General features: G+C 33.8%; 1 pseudogene; it reads left to right on the top strand.

The window, feature by feature from the left end:
- Window positions 1-2,067: 2,067 nt before the first annotated feature.
- On the top strand, window positions 2,068-15,781 carry LOC120184160 (annotated as a pseudogene).
- The last annotated feature ends 1,247 nt before the right edge of the window (window positions 15,782-17,028 follow it).

The raw sequence follows: 17,028 nt of genomic DNA on the forward strand, positions 1-17,028 counted from the left end.
ATTTTATTCGATATTTTATTTCACAGCATGTGAATATTTTTTTGCATGAGCTGCCCAGATCTGGTTTTATATAAATGATTTTATATGCAAATTAGTAACTAATTTTGAATAAAACTCATTGTACGAAAATGAGGGTTAGTGGTACAATGGCATGCCATGAGGTGGAGTGAATCTGAATATATTTCTGATATAGCACCAATGTGGATCACTCTTGATCTGACTCGGTGTACCTTAGTGGTATACGAGGTAGAGTGATTCGGTGCATTTGATTAGCTATATATATGCATTATATGGCACCAAGATGGGTCACTCGTGGTCTGACTCGGGTGCCTTAGTGATACACGAGGTGGAGTGACTCGGTGCAATCTATTCTGACAAGAAATTTGGTATATAGCACGCTCACTTGTTATCTAACTCATGTACCGCGTATTATTATGACAATATAGTGGGCAAAAGTTTGATATGAATAAGAAAAATATGAATTTGAAATGATCAAATTTTGAAAAGAAAAGTACAGTTTTACATTGATATGAACTAATATAGAAAATTACAAATCTAAAATGGCACAGTATAATCTGATTACAGAGTTTTATGATAAATTCTTCTTACGAGTTGACATATGATTTTATACATGTTTTATTTTGTTAATGTCTTTATACAATACTATTTGTTTTATAAGTTAAATATTTTATTTATTTTATTTTACTTAGTTGCATCACTAAGTGAAAACTTAGCGTGTGAGTGTTTAACACGTCTGTGCAAGCTATAAGGAGAAAATAGGGAGCGCGTCAGTATCATTTTCGAGGAATCAATTCAGCCACCAGAATCAGTAAGTAAGGACATTTTGTCTGTTAACTTATTTACTAGTGGCATGTATATTAAAGAAGTTTCTAGCTGCTCTGATTCGAATCTATTTAAGATATTTTTGTTTAAGTTATGAAGGTTTGGTTTTACAAAGGACATTATAAATTATAGATATTGGTTTATTAAATCGTAATTATTTATGATAGAAACGATTTTCAAATCATACAATTTTCTGACAGTTTTGATTTAAGATATGTTACATGACTGTCTAAAATTTTATCAGAATTGAATTTAAATTTTGTTATTTAAATATTAAATTATGATTTTATGCGATTATTAGTTTTAAAATAAAGAAATGTATTTTAAGATTTTAAAGAAATAGTTTTTTACTAATTTTCAAATAGTAAATGCTTTGTATGACTGATGTGATATCTTTAACTTGTATACATGTATGTATATAAATTAAGGTCCCGTTTGGTTCACGGATTAAAACATTCATGGGATGAATCTTTTTTTCCGTTTAACTTACCCACGTTTGGATGATTATTATTCCCAAGTGAGGGTAAACTTTGAATACCAACAGTAGTTTTTTCCCTGTTTTACTGGGAATGTTAATCCCCCAGCTCCCTTAGGTATTTGAACATTCCCTTCCTCCTTGGCTAAAATACCCTTCTTCCCGTTAGCTTGCTTATGCGAAGGAAAACAGTGCATCTTCTTTGATTTGACGAGAGCTATTGCATTCTTCCCGTTAGTTTTCTTTGGAGTTTTACGGAGAGAGTTGTTGCATTCTTCTTCTTTGATTTCCCTTTTCTATCAGGAAAAACAGAGGAAATAAGTGATTTTTTTAGGTTTGGGTCTTTTTTTCTCATGTTGAATTTCAATAAAGTTTGAAACTTATTATCAGCTTTTAATTCCAGCATGCAATTAGTTCTAAAGCTGTATTTTGTTGTTAATTAAGCTAAATAAACTTTTTATGCCTTTTACTTTTGACATCTCTTATCTGAATTTGTTGAATGTTTGGGTTTTTATTAATTTTCTTTTTAATTGTTAGTCGTAATTTGTGCTCAAAATTTTGGGTTCGATTACACGGCGATAATTTGGATAGGAAAAGGGAGAAGATAGAACCTTCAGTTGTTTGATTTCCTTGTAGCTATTTTTAATCACTTTACCGAAATGGATGTTTTGTTTTAGGGAGGTGGATGGTGTAATAACATTCTAAGTTATGTCTTCCGCAAAACTACTCGACGTGGTTCATCAAAATTTATGGAGAAGCAAATAAATTTCACTGGAATTTTGAGCTATAAAGCTGAAGGAAACCCTGGTTTGTACTTATAGTATCATCTTAACCTGTTCTTTTTGAGCAAGTATTTATGTTGAATTTTTTAATGGGGCCTCTTGTGTTCCGCAGATTTCTACAACTGGAACAGAGTGAAGTTACGGTACTGTGATGGAGCATTTTTTGCTGGGAAGGACAGAATGAAGTACACAATAGTAGTATTAAGTATTAACATTTTGCAGCATTTCCCTGAACTATATTTAAGTTGCTCACGACACAAATATCTTAGTCTGTGTAAAATTCGATTCAATCGATGCTTATTTCGCTAAGAAAAAATAGATAGATGCTTATTTCCGGTTTTTAGCCTTAAAACTACTGTTATTTTTCCGTTGTTTCCTTAGAAGCGATTGTTGAGAAAGATTTTTATAACTACTTAGTTTAAGAACAAATTGTTTTCTTCTATAGCTTGTATTCTATTAACTTTTTACTATCTTAATATGGTGAAACATTCATGGTTAATCATAAGAAACAAAAGAATAATTTCTTACTTGACCAGCTGAGTACTTGCAGAGCACATAAGATTAAACTTTGATTTCTGATGTTAATAATTTCCAATTTTCAGGATTGATATAGTTTACTCAGGAGAATCTTGTGTTGATGCATGGATTGAAAAAGAGGTCTGAGATGACAACTAGCTGAGAATTTGAATTGTTATGTTACTAGTTATTTAGCATATTTGGTTTCATATATATAGGAGAATAAAATGAATGGCTTGCATCATTTGTCATTATCCTTTTTTATGTCACATTATAGTGAGGGTTTTACTTTACACTTTCTTCAATGATAAGTTACATTAAACTAAAAATTGTGTTATTGGACAACAGGGAAAAAAGAAAGAAACAAATCATAGTTTTGATTAGCTTGAGAATCTTCTAGGATTATTATGAATGGATGGTACAATATCATCTGATTAGTTAGACATGCAGCATATCCTTCTTTCAACCTTCTTTTTTTTATATAAAAAACACTTCTTAATGTTGAGGCCTCCAGGTAAATCATATTCAGTTAGTTCTAGAGATGTTGCTGCAGAATATATTATAGAGAATTGGAGAGGCCTCATATCAAATAAAGTCGCTTCAACTCTTCTAAACTTTATGCATTAGGGGATAGTTTCAATTATTCATCCAGCATTAGGGGATAGTATAAATTATGCATCTAGAACTGTTTGCCCTGTAAGTTATTCCTATATATCAATTAACAAGCAGTGCATGGTATGAATGAATAGGAATCTACTTTTTTAACATCATTTCTTGTTTATTCTATTCAAGCAAGCCACACTTTAATAACCACGTTTGCTTGAAATTGAAAAAAAATGAAAACATGTATGTCCTCAGTTAAAGCTTGATTAAATGGGCTTTGGCTTCTTTGGCCTACAATAATAGAAGTTGGCAAGTTTGCAGCACGGACCAGGAAAAGAAAGCAGGCTAGGTGAAAACTTGTATGCCCTCAACTATTATCTTTTGTAAGTCTGAACATTGTACAAACTTTTGATGGTTAATGTTATACTTCTTTTTGTTATGTAAGCTAAACAAAGAATGTAAGCTTATAAAATTGTATTCGGTATGGATGAGTTCATATCTACTATTCGGTATCTTGGATAGTCTTGTCAAAATTATCGTGGCTAATTTTTGTTGCAACAGTTGTTTGTAGTTTATGACTTATAAATAATGTGATAATCTTGTCATTAACACTCTTAAAATCACAGCTGAAAAGGTTTTCAAGATATTGGATAATAACAGTCCTCTTGAACACGATGTGGTTCCAGACTTCCAGGTAAGCTTGGAAGCCAATCAAAGTTCAAGTAACTTCTTGCATTAAATACATTCATATGGCAAGACGGGTTATGTGACAAAATAGGGCAGTAATCTGTGATATCCCACATGTATACATTTACAGAAATTGTAAAAGAGGAAATAAAGTTCTTGTTTCAAATAAGAAGCTTGCCTTTGTGAATAAAGCAATGCTTCTGACAAACAAAAGTAACTACAGGAGTAAATCTATGATTCATTAGGCAATTTAATCACCTTCAATTGAGCAATGGGTGCATTAATACTAGCCCAATATTTGATCCAGAAATCTCATTTTGCTTCGCAGTTGCAAGCAGTTCCTCTGTCAGAGCAATCACATGCATGCTAAGGTTTCAGCATAAGAATCCATCTAAACAATATTATTTATTAATAAAATAATAAAGGTGAATTTTATCATATTTCGAACTTAGAATCTCAAGATGAACATCGCAAATCAGGTGAATGAGAAACAGGCTGGTCATCACGACACATAGCACACCTGCAAAGGAATCAGTATGAAAGTGATGGGCAGCTTGCCAAAGCTATATATTTCAGAAATTTCTTTTTCTCACTAAAGTTCACATTCTGGAACTGTGAACTCTTTTAATATATGAACCACCCTCACCTTTTCAACCCTGAAACAGAAAAAAAAAACCTCCAACAGTGCCATTACCATTATCAGTTAATTGATATTGCTTCTTTTAGCAACATGTCGATTCCTTCAAATGAGGGAATGAAGAGAAATGATATTTTCATCGCCTTATCAAAAAGCTTCACATCTTAAAATACACCCACAATCTAAAACTGATATTTAGATCACTTTTTGGTGCTGGTAAGTCTTGGATTCACTCGAAAGAATAATCAATTATATCTTCGATAAAGTATGCAGAATTAAGTATAAATATAAAAGATAATAAATAAATTATTGTATATTGAAGATATAATAAATATTATATATTAGATAACAAAAATAATTTAAATCTTTTTATTATTATGAATATCTATGATAAATTATTGTATATCGAAGAAAGTAAACCTTGTCGATTGAAAAATACAAGAAACCTTCCAGTGAATGCGTCACGTATGAACCGAAACTAGTTTCCACAATGTAAATATTTAGTTAAATGTTGATGTAAAATTTTAATATATTTTTACATAAATTATGTAAAAATTAATATTAATTAAAATAAAAATAATACATGATATATTTAAATACTCGAGTAATATATTATCAACGGATAGAATTTTTATATAAATAAATTTTACTTAAATATTTAAAATTTCACTTGTTAAAAAATATAGACCAAGGACAATTTAGTAAAATATACATTCCAGTAATCTTTTATTCCTTCAACCAAACACTGTAATCTTACATTCCTGCCAAACCAACCAAACACAGTAATGTAACAATCCCAGTAATCCTATTCCCTGATACTCTTTTATTCACACTGGTGATCTTACATTCCGTTAACCAAACGCACCTTAAGGGTGTTACACATCTCCCGAGCTTTGAGAATCCTTCTCACACACCAACTAAAACGTACCCTGGTGACAGCCTATCAGAAACTAACACCTTTCAAGACATACGAGTGAATCCAAGCAACCCAAAGAGACACTTGACCTGCCAGGACATTCTTAATAAGAGTAAACAAACAAGCCTTGTTCCAGGATTTCAAATCCCTCAAACCAAGCCCACCCTCCGACTTGGGTAAACAAATTTGTAGCCAACTAACCTTCGGTCCAGTGGCCGAAGAATATGCCCCTTTCCAAAACAAATAGACACAAAGTTGTTCAACGAACTTGATAGCTGTCGGAACCGTCTTTCGGTTGGGCCTCGAAATTGGGCTTCGACTTGGATTAAATGGTTAGAGTCGCCACCGACCACTTTAAAACAAATTTAGGTGGGTCGGACACCATCTTACATGATCTGTGTTATACCATAAACATGTCGGGTTCGGGAGTCGGTTACGGTCAATGAAGGATTAGCACCATTGAACCGCCCTTTCGGTACCAATTAATTTTCCGGTTGTCTTTATTTGCGAAAATTTAAATTTAAATTTAAATTCAAAAATTCAATCCGAATTAATTACCTTTTGATCGATTGAGATTATTACTGAAAAAGACAAAAAGAATGTTAGATAGAAAAATAAATAAATAAAAATGAAAAGACAAATAAAAAATAATAATAGTAGTGATATAAAAAAATAAATCAAAGGAAAAAAGAAATAAAGATTAAAATAAAATAAAATAAAAATAATAGTAAACAAAAACAAATCAAAGAAATTAAATTAAATTAAATTAAATTAAAAAAATTAGATAAATAAAAAAATATTTTAAAAGTAATAAAATTGAAAAATATGAAATAAAAATAAATAATACTAATAATAATTAAAAAACATGATAATAAATAAAAAAATAAAATAAGAATTTAGGGATCAAATTGCAAAAAAATGTAAAATATAAACGAGGACCAAATTAAATCAATTGAAAATTCAGTGGCCAAATTGCATATGGTGACTGAAACGAATTACACTTCAGAACATGGGGGACGACGGAAAGAATTTAAGAATCCTTTAATTACACAGAGGCCCCTGGTATTTAAATAGCTCAATTACTATTTTTCTCTCATTTCTCACCATTTCATCTCTCTCAAACGAGAGAGAACTCTCTCAACCAGCTCCCCAGCCGAACCCCTGCCACCGAACGTCGCTGTCTCCGCGGCGGTCGAAAAATCAAAGCTCACCCCGAAACACTCGTCTTAATGCCCCCAAGCCAAAATCGAAACCTAAACACTCAAGAAATCTCCCCACCGGCGTAGATCTATGCTCAAAGCTTCGGATTTTTACCTTTGATGCGTCGCCCTATCGCTTTTCCGGCGACCTTTAGTGTTCAACGGTCGTGCTCTCTTCCGAATGGTTCAGAAACCGAACCTTTTGGGTTATGTTCTTTGTTGTTTCAAATATGCTTGCTTCGTTGTTTGCTGCCTTGATTTTTAGTTGATGGTTGCGTTTGGTTTGTGATTGTATTTCTGTGATTGGCTGGTTTTTGGTGTTTTGGTTTATTGTCTTGGTAGTATGGGTTGATGGTTCTATGTGTTTGGTCGATGATGGTTTCTCGTGATGGTTGATCTCTGTGTTGGTATTTTGTGCCCTCGGTTTGTTGGCTGATATGCGTTATTGTTCGGTGTAGACGTTCACCCCCCTTTTTTCTATCTGTGGTGGGGTATTTATACCCCCACCGGTGCTGGTCAGTTCCGATGGTCGTGGTAACAAACCCGTTGTTGGCCGAGGATTTCGGGATGGGTCAGTCCCAATTTCCCCGGCCAAAAATCTCGCGCTGTTGTGACTGGCTTTCGATCTCCCTATTTCCCTCCTTTGCGGTGCCTGTTGAACATCTAAAAACCCTAACCCAGGATTGAGCTGGTTCAGGCCCAATCTGGACTGGATTTGGACCCCGTTTAGACCCTGACAAAAATAACAATAAATGAAATTAAATTATATTAGATTAATAAAATGAAATAAAATAAAATAAAATAAAATAAATATTAATAGTAATATAGATTATATAATATATATGTTTCAAAAAAAATTAAACTATATATTATATTTAAAAACGTTTTCAAAACTATATATTATATAGTTTTCAAAAATGATTTTAAAAATATTATATAAGCTTTCCAAAATGTTTTTTTAAACTATATATTATATAAATTTTCAAAAACTGTTTTTTTAAAAACTATATATTATATTTTCAAAATGATTTCAAAACTATATACTATATAATTTTCAAAATGTTTTAAAACTTACATAAGTTTTCAAAAAAGTTTTAAAAAACTATATAATATATATTTCAAAAAATATTTTTTGAAAACTATATATTATATTTTTAAAAAATATTTTCAAAAATTATATTATATTACTATAATAAAATTAAATAAATAAAAAACCCAAATTCAGACGAAAATAAATGTCTACAATTTACACCAGTAATTTGTTATGCTAAACAACACAGAACGAATACGCTGTAAACACTCCACATGGTTCAGCTTCAAATTACACCAATGGCTCAATCTAGCTCTAATCGGTTTAACAAGAGGATAGTAATCTTTCTCAGTCAGCTTTTAAGTCACCAAAGGAACTCCAAGATATCTGAGAGGGAGATGACCAAGTTTAAACCTTAAAATCTACTGAATCTCCTCCAACCACACCGTACTAACCGCCGAAGCAAACAACTCCTTTTTGGAGGCATTGAGCCTCAAATCAGACTACACTAAAATTACTCAAGCACACTTTTCCCCATAACAGAGTGCAACGTGCCCTTACCTTACAGAATATGAGGAGGTTAACCCTTGCAAGTTGTCCTCTAGTGTTTTTACAATAAAGTTTCGGATTTTTTATGATATAATTACAATTATTACATCCGAACGAAGAATTCAATATAATGTATAAATAAAATTCTAACAATAATTTTATAAAATTATAATTATAATCAATTATTATAAAGATGAAATATCTTTTAAATACTTGTAAAGATTAACATCAATGTCCATCTATTAGATGGAATACATAAAAGGATTGATAGGGAAGCGGTGACGGGTTAATGAATGTTGCTCTTGTTGAAGAACCAAACCTAGAAAGCTCTAGACTCGATGAAGAACAATAAGGAAGGAATAGGGAAGGTGACGGCAATAGCTAGGGTTCTTTAAGGTTTCTTTTAGGTACTGGAAACAATGTAAGAAACAAGATTAAAACAAGATAAACAAAAGATAAAGGAATTGAAAATAAAGTAAAATAACTAAGAAATCAAAAGATCTCCCTTATGAAAGTGAACGGTAAAGATGATTGATGGCATGGATGGATATGTGGAAAATCGATGGATAACGTCCTATCGAGCCCTCCTAGTCGCAATGAAAAGATAAACACGATAATATGACTCTAACCAACCCTCCTAGTCGCAATGAAAAAGCAAATTGGAGTGTGAAGATTAATCTCCCTCACAAGAACTTGAAAGAACTCAAGGAGAAGAAGCTTCGAAGGCACAAGGCAATCAACACTTGCAAAAACGAACTCTCGTTGTATTATTAATAAAATAAATCTTGATTTATAAAGTTGAATGAATCCTCCTTTATATAGGGGTTGAGAAGGTCCTAAATAACTAAAAAATAAAATAATAATAAACTAAACATGTCTGAATTATAATTCCTAATAAAATAATAATAACTAAAAATATTGTTTTAACTCAACCTTAATTCCTAATAAAATAATAAATTTGATCCTAAAATATAATTCTTCATCCTATATTAAATTATATTACAAATAATCAATATAATTATTGAAAATTTGTAATATTTACAAAATACGTATTAATCCCGTATAGGATTTCCTCCATGCACCGTCTTCAGTAAAATGGCCATATCTTGAGTTCCCGATATCGGATTGATGCGATTCAAAAACCATTGGAAAGATAAGAGACATACAGTCGTATCTACATAAGACAACTTGAACAAATAAGATCAGAATCGCATTCAAAAAGTCATCGTAAGTATGCTTCTGTTCTGATCTTCTTTTCTAATGCTTGAACGAGTGAATCATTTAGAAGAGTTATTACTTCTTCCTTTAATGTGAGTCTTGTGATGCATGTATCAAGGATGAAACAAATAGAAACCAATGCATGTTAGATGGAATGATAAGAAGATTGAGTAATAAGAAATGGAAATGGAGACTGACAACAAATGGCATAATGGTCTCCACTATTCAAATCTTAAACACAACTGTTAGTGTTCAAAAGAAAACATGGTCTCCACTTGTTTTGTTGTCGGATATGTCTGTATGAATTCCGATTATTTCCAGATCAGGAAAAAGCTCTTCTCGTATACTGAATGGCTCTTTACTACTTGATGTCTCGATCTAACAGATGATCTTCACTTTTATTGGATAAAAACCTGAAGAAGAAGAAAGAGTTAAAACTCAGAAAACAAGCAACCATGAAACGAATATAGGAGATGATATTGATCAGAAAAACAGATGAGAAGGATAAAGGAGATGTTATGGTGAAGTGATGGAGCTCCCTTCAGTCCAATAAGTGGGCAAAGATTGGGGATAGAGTTGCTCCCACGCCATGCATCGGGCTGAATTCAACATTAACCTTGTATAAGCAACGAAACCTCTGACGGAGCTTGATAAAAAAAACGTTGAGCAGAACCGAATGCATGAGATGGCAGCTCTATCCACCCCTCTGCCCCCTGTATGGACCAAAAGGAGCTCCTTCCCCTCATTCAAAACCAGAAAACAAAGAAAAAAGGTGTAAATGCAGCCACGCTCCTTCTCTTGTTGCTTCCTTAAATACCCAGATGTCTGCCCTTGACACTGGTACTGTTCGTTTGAGTGTGGGGTTAGGAGCAAAATGAAATTTATTTCAGGGTTAATTTAGAAGTGGTCAAGGGCCGGTTCTTCACAATACCAAAGCAGGTGTTTACGTGCGCATGGCAATATAGCTTCTGTTGTCGTTTCGAGATTTGGTGAAATCTTCCAAGAGATTCAGCCGTACCCTATTATTCTCATTCCACTCGCTGCGAAACAGAAGATTTTGATCTGCCCTTTTGTTTTCATGCAACAAGACAAGTAGTAACCATAGACTTATTCATATAAAAGGAGTGTCGTAAAGCAGCTTTCGTATATACACCACTGCATGGCCACCGCCACACCACTCTGAGCTAGCTTCACCCCGGCCCTCGTTAAGCCCCAACCGTGTGATTGTTTCTCCATTCGTCAACGTGGACTAAAGGACGGCCTTGATCTTGTGATGGAACACCCTTTTCCCTTGTTGGGGGAGTGGGCGTGGTTTGCTTTTAGTGACATTGCTTTTCTTAGAGTTCCGAGCAGAGGATAGTACGGTTGGTAGGGCATTTTGTATTTGTCTTGTCTCCAAGCTGCCGGCGATTCGATTCTTTCTTCACATGCATGCAGGCATGCAGCATGCGCAAATTATATTCAACTTCACTTTTACATATGTAAGGTGATTATAAAGGGATTTATTAATAAGGCATAAATACTTCTACATATGTTAGTTCTTCAAGCTCTAAATTTAAAAAAAATAATTTCTTTAACCACTAAATTCATTTAATAGGTTCTATAATTAAATTTTTTATTATTTAAGGTATGATATGACTCGATCTACGAATTTAAATGGAACCAGTGCGATTACCAAACATAGTCAGACCTAAATATGTGTAGGGTAAACTATACATTTAGTATCTAAACTATCATTTGGTCTGTCTTGATACCTAAACTTTCTTTTTTTAAAACCACACCTAACGTTTAGTTTTTGTTTCTTTTTAGTATCCCATCGACCACCGTTAAAAACTTAACGCGTCTAGTGTATAAACTATCAGTTTTGGCCCGTTTTAGTACCTAAATTTTCAAAGAAAAATAAAAAATTAACATTAAATTTTGAACATGGATACTGAAATGAAACAAAAACTAAACTTTAGGTATCGTTTTAAAGAAATGAAACTTTAGGTACTAAAAACGGACCAAAATTGACAGTTTAGGTATTAAATGTGTAATTTACCCATATATGTATGACTTAGGTCAGATAGTTAGGGCTTTCCAGCCCAGCCTATTTGGTCCAGTCCAATATCAATATATAGTTACATAATTAAAAGCCCAGCCTACTTGGTTCACTGTAATAACAAAACACTAATCGGTTAATGCTTCGGCTCATAAAAAAAAATCCGGCAGCACGAGCAAAAACGAATGCCGGCTGATAGCGGAGGAGACGTCAAGCGCTACCGTTAGGCGGAAGTATATTTACTTTGAAGAATTTGACCATAACAGACAAACCGAGCGGAAAAAACGGGTGTCCTCTGTAGGCGAAACTAAAACCAAATCCCTGGCTTTACAAGCCGAACCGATACGGAACTCGCCGGATTTGAACCGTTTCCAAGCCGTCCGTCCTTGCTCGTCTTCATCTTCATCGTATAGGGTGCATAGAAAAAGGCAGAAGAGAAGCAATTTCAGCAACTCAGGAGCTTCTCGCCAATGGGTCTTCTCTTCCAATGATTGTTCTGATTGTAAAGGTATCGGATTTTGGAGTGTATATGTTTTGTGAAATGAAATATTTTAATATAACTGTATTTCGGTTAGTTAAAACATTGGGCAATAGCCAAAAATCATATTTTGTTTTCTCTTGATGTTAATAATTTTTTAAATTTATGCTGAACTGAACCTGTTGAATGAAAAAGTTTATATATTGGTTTTGATTTATATTGAAGCACTTCTATTTGTTTCTTTTGCTAATTAGTTGACTTATGGTGTATTGTAGCCATGTGTGTTATTTGATCTGGCTAACTCCATAGTAATCCTATGGAAGGAATGATAGAAGCGATGTCCTAATGGATCAAAATATATCAAATGACTAACTTGTAATGGCAAACATGATTACTATATGTGAAAGTGAAATCATATGTTTTCTTTTTGTGTTCTAATGTATTTTCCTTTATCTTCAGGCTTCAGCAAGCAGTAAAATCCACAGTTCAATGATTATCTTCTGGTTGAACTTTGAAAGCTGAAGAACTTAGCCATTGTTTTTGAGTATCAAATATTTGAATGAGAGTAATTTTGGGCGCGTAGGGAGGATGAATTTTTCATACTTTTTATAATTTGTCTTATCTCGACATAATTCTTTTAACTTTTTCTCTGCAGATAAAGTCTTTTATAATAGTATAAGTTTGATTGGGTAGAATTGTTGCTTTTCTGTTCATATGCAGCATTTATTTCCTATGGTAATAAAATCATGCCGAGATGCTTATTCTCATACACATTGAAGATCAACACAATCTATTATTATTGCTATTATTTATTTTACGCTACAGACTGCTTTCAACTCATTTGCCTAATACAAATGCGAAACATGTAGGAAGCAGTTAACTATGATCGAAGTTTTCTTTTGCTATGGAGTTGTCCCTTTCAAAATTTGATTCATTGCTTGTGAGCTCATCTTTTATTAGAATTGTTTTATTGTTCTAGTTTTCATTTTTCATCTTTGTTATATCCAACTTTTAAAATGTTAATTCTGAATGCAGATTTACCCTTTTGCATGAAGAAAATATAGAGTTCCAGGATTTTGAACTCCGTGACAATGTTGCACAATTTTGTGTTTTGAAGGTATTTTGGGGATGATTTATTGCTGTTTACCCAATTAATTAAACCTTGCTTTAATCCCATTTTAAAAGTGGTTGATTTCTTGAGCTTTTGTTAAATTATGTGATTTTCTATTTGCCTCGAAGAATTTCCTCATTTTGGTGATTCCTGAAGGATGCTTGGAAGTTTATCAGTTGCAGTTAATTGGTTTTCTGATTCTACCATCTATAACATCTTATTACTTTATTATTTTCTTGCTAAATATATTAGGTCTTCTATCTTGTACATTTATCATGTCTTTATTTGTACCAATTGAACCCTCAACATAATGTGATATTGCTTCCCACCCCCCAACCCAAATTCTTACATGTCCGTCACTATTGCTTATACTTATTGTAGAAGTAAATTTCTATGATTCCTTGTCTTTAATAATTTTCACTATGAAGACAGAACGACATCAACCAAAGTCTAATTCGCATGCAAATCCGTCAAAGTAAGTTTAACTTTTTGCGCCATCCCCCTTTGTATAGATTTCAGTAGGAATTACTCTGTGTTTGGTAACATTAGGTCTCAACTTTCTTATGTTTCAAAATAATTCTCAAATAACGAAAGTTGTTATCACTTAAATGTATTTGGTTTAAATAAAATGCAAATGAATTAAGTGGAAGCTTTTTGTTCAAGAACTGTACCCTAGAACCTTGTGTCTGGAAGCCTAGGAGCATTTACATGAAAACTTTTGTGTAGGCTTCGCAGCTAAAAGGAAATTTTTCATTGATAATTAGTTGGATAGATTTATTTCGTATTTTAAAACTTTTCCTACAAAACTGAATATACAGGATAAAAAAAGGTGAAGCTGTAGATTATTGGTCGGAAATATACATGTGTTGTTCAACCCAAACCGTGGAGACATAAAGCTGGGCCAGTACTGGGTGCTCAATGATGTTTTCTATTTTTAATCCCACAGAATTAATGCAAAATCCTCCCAAGTTAAAATTTTTCTCGCCTGTATTTTATTCCTTCAAAAATATGGAGGGTGGAGGATCCTTCTTGTTTAGAATCTCGTTGTCTTCTATTCATTGAAGCCATTGATGCTTGGAAATATAACATGCAATGATATAGGTCCGGCTGTTTCTTGAGAAGGCTTACAAGCTATCACAAGAATGGGGCAACATCCCTGTTATACTTGTAGGAGATTTTAACAGCATTCCTCAGGTGGGGTCATGCAACCTAACTACTACATGAATACGTACGGATTCAGTATACATCTTGTTATCTTGTTTCTGCTGGCCCATTCTTATCTTGAATTTGTTTCCATCTTGTCTCCAGAGTGCTATGTATCAATTTCTGGCATCATCAGAGGTGAGTTTTGGTTCTTCTGATGTTTCAAGTCCATGTCCTTGAAGTATTCTTGGTTTTTTTCACTTGCTGACATTTATTTGTTGTCTGGCTATATGCATCATTAATTGTTATTTGATTTTCGTTTCGCCGCTCAATACTCAACTCCATGATCGCTGACGGATTTCTGGACAGCTTGAATATCCATCACGGATAAGAGAAATTAGAGCTCAAAACAAGGACTTATACAGGTTTTTCTTTTATTATGATTTTTTATATCCATTGGATATATCGGAGTACCTGAGATTGTCTCCATTGAGGTTATATTAGAAATTCTATCTTAAACAAAATTCGTGGCCGTGAATAATCCTGATTTTTCTCCATTTTCCTGCTTTGAACTACCTTCTTTATAAGCACTGATTATTATACACCAAGTGTATAGAGGTGTACTTTTATTTGCTTTAACTGGATTTGGTACATCAGGCACCGTGTTTGGACACCTGTCTCCATGCAGTTAATGTCTGCATGTAGTGATGAAGAATTAGAGCTCGCAACCAGCAATAAACGAGTTAGTCATCTGCAACACAAATTGAACCTTTGCAGTGCTTATCTCAGTGCTCCTGTAAGTTTTCTTTAATTTTCTTTGCTCTCTGGTATATTTTTGGGCATTGGAAGTAAATGGCTTGCCCTTACATTAGTGTATCCGAACTTTCTAGGGGAGCCGTATAACAAGAGATGGTCATGGAGAGCCCTTGGCAACATCGTACCACTCCTTAGTTTATGGGAACTGTAGATTGAAATATTGTTTCGTAAAATACTGCATATATTTTTGAAACTTCTAGTCACCGACTTAAAAGCGATTCGTTCAGGCATACGGGGGAACTTGTTCCCGTGAGAGTTCTCGACACTTTACCCATTGATGTATTGAGAAGAAATGCGAGGCTTCCTAGTGAGGTAGCCCTGTGGAAGTAATAAATTGATTAACTGAGCATATTACGAAGTTATTCTCTCTAACTTCTCGCGACTCATGGTATATTAATCGAGAATTTACTACTTTGCAGAGGTGGGGTAGCGACCATATTGCTCTTGTATGTGAATTGGCCTTTGCTGATGATTTGAAGGGACCTTAAATTGTTATGTTTGTATGGGGTTAAACACTATAGTCTATAGTGTCTTTAGGGATCTGAAAATCATGTAGCAATATCCTCATCCTCATGCATAGAGCGAAGGCACGAGATCGTCGGGGGACGCAAACGCTTCTCTCGGCGAAAGACTACTGATGTTCCGAAAGTAATGGAGGGGAGCATTGAATTTCTTAGAAGTTGATACATTAGTTGTTTATGTTTTCTTGTACTTGAAATAATGAAAATTCAAATATTGTTGACCTACACGGATGCATTCCATCAATATCTTTCGACTTCAATCCGCGGCCACAAGATTCAATTTCAATGAGCTTACGCTACAGTAAACGACACCTTATGATTTCCAAACTTCCACATCCCAAAGACATTGACCTCCTTGTGTGAATGGTCTTCACGAATCATCGCGGAACGTGCTCTCTCCTTTGCGGTTCCACATGTAACATGTTTACCATCCCATAACTCCTCGCGTATCACACAATAGCGCATTGCCAGCGCCATTAGCTTTCTGGGTCCCGTCGGTATTATTCCCACCTCTCACGTCCACAGATCCAACGCGTTTGCCGACACGTCGCGTGGTATAGCTTCTTCGTCGTTTTCAAGCATTCCCTACTCCATAACGTGTGGTTACGTAATCAAAATGACGTCATCGTATGAGCTATCAAAAGGATGAAAACGACTGTAGATTCCTATTTTTTATTTGGACATTGTGTCGTCAGATAATGAGGATTAAAAATAAAGATTTTAACTTTTTTTTTTCATCTTATTCGAGGAGAATAAGTTTATCTCTGGGGAGAAGATGAGAAAATTTTGGACCTGTATTCTTTGAGTATCGTTATTATCTACTGCTAGTAATTCATTGTTTAAGTCATAAAAAATTTATTATCAGTTATTAATATTTTATCCATCTTTAATGACCTTTTCTCCAAATAAAAAATAACGAGCTACCATCAAAAAGACTAATTATTTATTGATGTATGTATTAATTATATCATTTTATATTTTTTAACATAACAAAACATTAATAAAGTATGACTTTGGTCATGTTCCGTTTTTTGTCTTTTTTTTTGTCTTTTTTTTTTACCTTTGGCCGCTTCCTTTTAGACAAATTGTGGTACAAGAAACCAATCACCCACTCAAAGCAATTTCTTTTTTTTAAAGAGAAAAAGATAATATTTCCGTTTGGTTAAGATTACTTGGAGTTTATCCCTTGATGCATTAGATATTGTGAAACTAGTTATGGAGAAGGATAAGAGAAAACGGAGTGAAAAGGAACGGAAAGAGGGGGTAATATTGGAGGCAAAGAAGAAGAAGAAGAAGAAGAACGTAACAAGAGAGGAAGAGGAAGAAGCCGCCGCCAGTGAGGAAGAGGTGGAGGAGTTTTTCGCCATATTGAGAAGGATGAAGGCGGTGGTTAAATATTTCAACGAAGGCAGCGGAACCGACGGAAAAGGGTGGAGGGCCGCAGCGGTTGAGATTGAGAAAAC

Source organism: Hibiscus syriacus, unplaced genomic scaffold (genome assembly GCF_006381635.1).
Source record: "Hibiscus syriacus cultivar Baekdansim isolate YM2019G1 unplaced genomic scaffold, ASM638163v2 tig00112857_pilon, whole genome shotgun sequence".
Lineage (NCBI taxonomy): Eukaryota > Viridiplantae > Streptophyta > Magnoliopsida > Malvales > Malvaceae > Hibiscus > Hibiscus syriacus.